At 41.0% G+C, this 6,677-nt stretch overlaps 1 protein-coding gene across 1 annotated transcript in view; it reads left to right on the top strand.

Annotated features, from left to right (window-relative positions):
* znf609a (zinc finger protein 609a) overlaps positions 1-6,677 on the top strand; it is a 32,078-nt gene that overhangs the window by 1,109 nt on the left and 24,292 nt on the right.

Below are 6,677 nucleotides of genomic sequence, written 5' to 3'. Positions count from 1 at the left end.
TAAGTAAAGGTAAAATATCTACAAGTTTACAGTAAAAGATATAAATATGTAGTATGACAAGTAAACACTATGAAGGGCCAAATTACAGTTTACACAATTTATATCAAACTTTATTTATTTTTAATCTTTTCATACACAAGGTGCTTCACAAACCAAACACACGAAATAAAGCAATACTATCCCCCAGGTAAATCAGAGGAACACTATATTTATTAAACAGCTTTAGATCATTTTAACAAATTAAACTGGTGGACTCTAAGTCACAAAAGAGTCAAATTCTTTAAATATTTGACTAAAAGTCAATCAGAGCTTTGTTTGCCTACAACAGTAAAATGCAACCTGATGCAAGAATATTATCTAGAAATGTAAAAATATGTATATTAACATGTGAAGGCCATTTTTACTACTTTTACTTTAAGTGCATTTTGCTGATAATACTTGTGTACTTTTACTTACGAAATGGTCAGCAATTTAACTCAATATACACCTTCCACTTTCTCCTGTTGCGTAATATCCCTGCAGTGGTGCTGAAAAAGAACATAAACCCTCGCTAACTGGCAAAGGTGGAAATGTAAACACTTGTCCGATAATGGATCCATAGGTTTGACAGGGAGGCTGAAAGCGCCGCATCGGTAATTGTCCATCACACGATAAATAGGAAACAAGTCAACAGTTATATAAACCATATGTGCAATATTAGAGATTGGGTGTTTTATTTGACATATTGCCTATAATGTCAGCTTTATTATGCGGATGTTAATATTGTAAAACGGCTACAGATCTCACCGGTAAAGCCTAAAGCAGCGCCGCGTCCGATAATGGATCTCGATAGCCTTGTAGCGGGCCACAGTGGGCCCTGGTAATACTGCACAAGTTTCGCCAAATGCCTTCATATTATTCGATGTGGCATTCTTCAGTGGGTGTTATTATGTGTATTCAAGACTAGAATTATCAAGCTAACGCATCTGTGACACGTTATTTGTGTGTGTGTGTGTGTGTGTGTGTGTGTGTGTGTGTGTGTGTGTGTGTGTGTGTGTGTGTGTGTGTGTGTGTGTTAGCTCAGATGCTAAAGGGCAGTGAGATCAAGGGCCGACTAGCTTTCCAGATATCCGGCTAACGGGAGCTAGGTTAGCTAGCTCCGAGGGAATGGTGTGTTTCCTAGATGTTACCTTTTCTTTACGTGTGCAATCAACCAATACAACCCCCTGTGGGTTATAAGCTTTTTGATCTTTGTTTAATATAATATAATATGTAACGTGGCCAACGCAAATGCTGGCTAACTATGATATAAATAAATATCCCCTAATCAGATTATTAGACCAGATAAACTGTATTGATCCCAACTTTTGGATTATTTTCGTCACAGCAGCATGAATGTAAGGCAACAACAGCACATATATAAATATTAGCAGTAGAAAAATAAACACAAAAAAAAACCAAACAGTGAATATATACGCATAATCAATAATGAAGGATCTATTTCTATAGAAAATGAAAACACAGAACATTACACTGTGTCCATCAGCAAACACACCGCTGGGAAAGTGTGTGTGTGTGTGTGTGTGTGTGTGTGTGTGTGTGTGTGTGTGTGTGTGTGTGTGTGTGTGTGTGTGTGTGTGTGTGTAAAAGTCACCTCAGTGTTTCCATATTGTCTTTTTCTGACACTTTCTAGGTTTTAGTTTAATCTCTTCTGCAGGATTAGATCTCCATCCTTGTATTTAGGTTGTGTTATAGCTGTAAAAATTAATAAATGGCGACTTGAAAATAAGATGCCTTCCTGAATATGATCATATGTGATGCTGACCCTCAATTTATTTTATTACACTTTTTGTTGGGACGAATAACAGCCAGTGATGGAGGGATACACCTGCCATGTATCGAAATTATTACTTGTTTTGAACTACAGCACGGTCACATGACTTCAAACATTTCCCAGTTTGGGATAAATAAAGTACTTCTGATTCTGATGTCCCCGACGCTACGCTAAAGGCGGCTAATGTTGGACTATAGAGGAACTACAGCAGGGTCACATGACTTCACGTCACCACCGCTAAGCTAAAGAAGGCTAATGTTGGGCTATAGAGGAACTACAGCACGGTCACATGACTTCACGTCACCACCGCTAAGCTAAAGGAGGCTAATGTTGGGCTATAAAGGAACTACAGCACGGTCACATGACTTCACGTCACCACCGCTAAGCTAAAGGAGGCTAATGTTGGGCTATAAAGGAACTACAGCACGGTCACATGACTTCACGTCACCACCGCTAAGCTAAAGGAGGCTAATGTTGGGCTATAAAGGAACTACAGCATGGTCACATGACTTCACGTCTCCACCGCTAAGCTAAAGGAAGCTAATGTTGGGCTATAAAGGAACTGCAGCACGGTCACATGACTTCACGTCACCACCGCTAAGCTAAAGGAGGCTAATGTTGGGCTATAAAGGAACTACAGCACGGTCACATGACTTCACGTCACCACCGCTAAGCTAAAGGCGGCTAATGTTGGGCTATAAAGGAACTACAGCACGGTCACATGACTTCACGTCACCACCGCTAAGCTAAAGGAGGCTAATGTCGGGCCTGGTGACCTTTAGCCATCTCATTTAACATCAACATTTCTTTCTGCTGCTCAAAGGACAGTACACTCGACTAAACAGGAGGCTTTGAAAAAACCTCCCCTTTCTCTGCAGGCAAAACTTTAATCTCCATCAGTGTCGATATTATAGAGTCCTTGATGTTTTCTTTCACCCTGTTGTCACCACCAATAGACACAGAAAAATGCTCAGCAATCAAGAGCAATTGATCCTTTGTGAAAGCACCAAGAGACTCCTGAGACGGAGCTTTAATGAATGCCTCTGTCAGCCATGTTATTTCAAGATAACACACAGGAAGACAGCAACGCGACCTTTAAGCACCAAAACACACCAAAAAAACTACAAAAACTAATAATAATCGGACAGACACAACAGCGTTTACCGTGCGCACAGATTGGCATGATATTATTTTTGGATTGGAGTTTCCCCGCTGTCTACTGACCATCCCACTGACTAAGCTCCCCCCTAGTCTTCATGCGGCTACTTGTGGTGGGTATTTACGCACTGGAGACCGCTGGCACAGCAGAGCGACTAGCAGGCTAGTAACCCTGCTGAAACCACGGCCATGCTCCCAAGCCGAAGCTTCAACCACTTTCGCCGCAACACTACACACACCCAGCTCAACGACCCCAAGGGGACCGCCGCTACAACCTATCAGGGAAAACTCCACACCGCTCCACACACACACACACACACACACACACACACACACACACAACCAGAACTTACATTTGTCAGGAAAGAACAGCTGATAACAGCTAATAATAACTGGCCAACGCTCTCTTCAAATATAAGGCTTAAACAAACCAAAGCCTCGTAAAGTAATCCAATCAATCCAAACAACGATCTGAAATAAAGTGTCCTTACCACAAACGGCGTGTAATGAGTCGAAGCAAAGGAGCAGGCCGCACTGCTTGCACTCCCAACAAACTTTTACACACACACGCACCAACTCCTACTACGACTCCCACCTATCCGTCACCGCAGCAAAGACAACAACAAAAAAGAAATGGACGAGCCCTCATTTGTCTTGGCCCGGCTCTTGGCCACAGCAAAAAAAGGTGGCAAGGACAAAGTTATAAGAAACAAATCAAAGACCTACCATCATGAGGTGTGTTAGTCAGTAAGATCAGTAGTGTAGATGTGGATGTGTGAACATGGTATGATGCAGGGTGTTGCATGCCGAACCAAAACAAAAGGGAAACCTAAGCATGAACGAGGCTGCTCTCCCCAGAGTCCTTCGGCCAAAAGAGAGACCTGGCAAGACTCTGGCTCCGGCCTTTAACTGCTCAGCCAGGTGCCTTCAATCAGCGCTAATGAAAGAAAGGGAACAATCATTAAAGGGACAGACACCATTACAGGGACAACAGGGACGCAGGGTCGTCACAGTTGTTAGCCACCTCTGTTTTTAAATCCACCACTGGAGTATTTACTGACGTATTTTGGCAGGATAACAACGAAAAACACATTCAGAAAACCATTGACGGCCAGGGTTTGAGGTCTCGCCTGCACCACTCTATTGGTACCAATTGGTTGGGGGTGGTACACAAAATAATAGAACCTCATGTTGTGACCCATGCCATTTGTTGGCTGTATATGTTGGTGTCAGCAGAAAGGAAGAGATCTATATCCAGTCTATTAACAGCCGAAGGGTCGGCCGGTCGTGCGTCTTTTCTTTCTAGTTCACATCTTCAATCTTACCTGAGCAGGTATGAAAGCTTTCCCTAAACAAAGTAAGCTGTACTTTGTTCACACACCTTTGTACCTCTCTGCTCTATTTTTAAAAGTGTTTCTATTTTTAGCCGCTGTGTTGAGGCCTCTGTTTGACCAGTAGTTAAACATTGAGGTGGAGATTAAACAGGAAGCACCACCACCGTCTCCGTCCTCCACGTGTCCACACCCTGATGAGTGCATTATGACACTACTATATCATCATTATCTCAATGGCCGAAAAGGGTCTTAACATGAGAATAATATCTATCATTGTAAAAGATCTGGAACTTTATATCGCCCAACAAAAATAGAATATATACATAGACGTGTTCAAATTCAAATTCAAGGCTTCTCCTTCACATTTTTATGCCTTCAAATCAGTGCAATGTGTTTTCTAAAGCTTTATGTTGATTATTTTAGTCTAAGACTAAATTATCATTTGATTAACAGTTGCTTCTATTTTCTGTATGTGTTTTTAGTTCAATCATATATTCTGAAATATAAGTCTCTTTTAGTTCATGTTCAATATCTGTAAGTACATTTTAAATACTTCTGCATATACATTTGTGTGAGCTCTTCCTCAACAGGTTTTCCCTTCAAACTCTGAACAGCCATAGATACAACTGTTAGTTTAAGCTGTTTTTAAGACATATCCTTTCTAAAGCTGCAGTTCCTCCTGATGGAGGAGTTTTGGGCTGTGGTAACATGCATCTGTTGGCCATCATAGATTTACCATGTGCCTCGTACTCCATGTTTTTCAGCAGTATTTTCCCACATCGTGCAGTGAAAGCTGTGCAGTGTACAGACGGAGCTGCCCCCCCCGCTAAATAATCAATAAGATGGAGTTTCCTGTGTAATGTACAGAGAGGTGATGGATGCAGACTGAACATGCTGCACTCAGCTCGCCGTGCACATCCTGAAAACAGCCGGGGGGAAAAGAATCGCTGCCTCTGCTTTTTTCTTTCCATCATGAAAACTGGAGAGAGGCGCGTCACATTCAGAAAGAAACAGATAACAGGCATCAAGCTCCTGGATCCAATATGCTTTCAGGATATTATCAACAACATTCAGGGACAGAAAAGAGTTCAATGAAACAAGTCAGATTGGATCAAAGTCAATCTTTGTTATACCGTTTAACTTTGACACACCCTTGATCCAGTGGCGGCTGGTGGAGTTTTCTCCAGGGGGGGCTATAACTCCAAAATGTATATATAAAAAGAAAAGCATGCATACATGTACTAAGGTATCAAACCAGTGTATTTACATCAATGAAAACAACAACAACAACATTATAGAGAGATAGAAGTGCAAAGAGAAACAAGTGCGATATATAGAGTATGTACAGTATATGCAGCTAAGAGTGATGATGTAAAGACAAGGGCAGTATAAAGAGGGGGGAGTAATTGGCATAGTATAAACAGATGTAGTATGAACAAATATACAGATGTGCTATATTACTATACAGAGGGCCAGTATACATATATAATAATATCTATCTCTCTATCTATCTCTATCTCTCTATCTATCTCTCTATCTATCTCTCTATCTATCTCTATATCTATCTCTATCTCTATCTCTATATCTATCTCTATCTCTAGATATATCTCTCTATCTATCTCTATATCTCTAGATATATCTTTATATCTCTATCTCTCTATATCTATCTCTATATCTCTATCTCTAGATATATCTTTATATCTCTATCTCTCTATATCTATCTCTATATCTCTATCTCTAGATATATCTCTATCTCTAGATATTTGAATAGTATATATCATATATAACATGGACAATACACATACTTTATGACAGAAGGCTGTGACGTCAGCCCCGCCGCCAAATCCAGCTGCATTCAGCTCGGGGCGCAGGAGAGGTGCGCCCCAACATCGTCCTATCTCTTGTATTGAAGAGGAGCTACTGCGCATGTACAACTTTTAACGAGAGTCTATGGGCAAAGATTCCTGCGCCCCAGGGCGGAAATACGTCACCAATCAGACAATGTCAACGAACGAAACAACTTTACTCATTAACTATGAAATGTTTATCTTGCACATCTAAAATAATATATATATTTCAAATGTTTTTATTTTATTATTTTTTTTTATTTATTTATTTTTGTCTTATTCAAGGAAATGTGGTGAGAGGTGAGTGGTGGGGCGGCGCCCTAGCGCCCTCTATTGGCCAGCCGCCACTGCCTTGATCCATCGCTTCGTTGTTCACACTGTGCCGTTATTAGCAATAGAAAACTCTGTCCCCCCCGAGCCAGTCAACGTGAGCCATTCATTAAAGCAGAAGCGCTGAGCAAAGTAACTATAACGCAAAATCACTCGTATAAAGGCACGCAAACATTAACCTTATTTTATGATACT

The sequence above is a fragment of the Eleginops maclovinus genome, chromosome 2, assembly GCF_036324505.1.
Source record: "Eleginops maclovinus isolate JMC-PN-2008 ecotype Puerto Natales chromosome 2, JC_Emac_rtc_rv5, whole genome shotgun sequence".
In the NCBI taxonomy this organism is placed as follows: Eukaryota; Metazoa; Chordata; class Actinopteri; order Perciformes; family Eleginopidae; genus Eleginops; species Eleginops maclovinus.
Note: the sequence above shows the minus strand (reverse complement) of the source record. Positions and strands in the feature narration are given on the sequence as shown.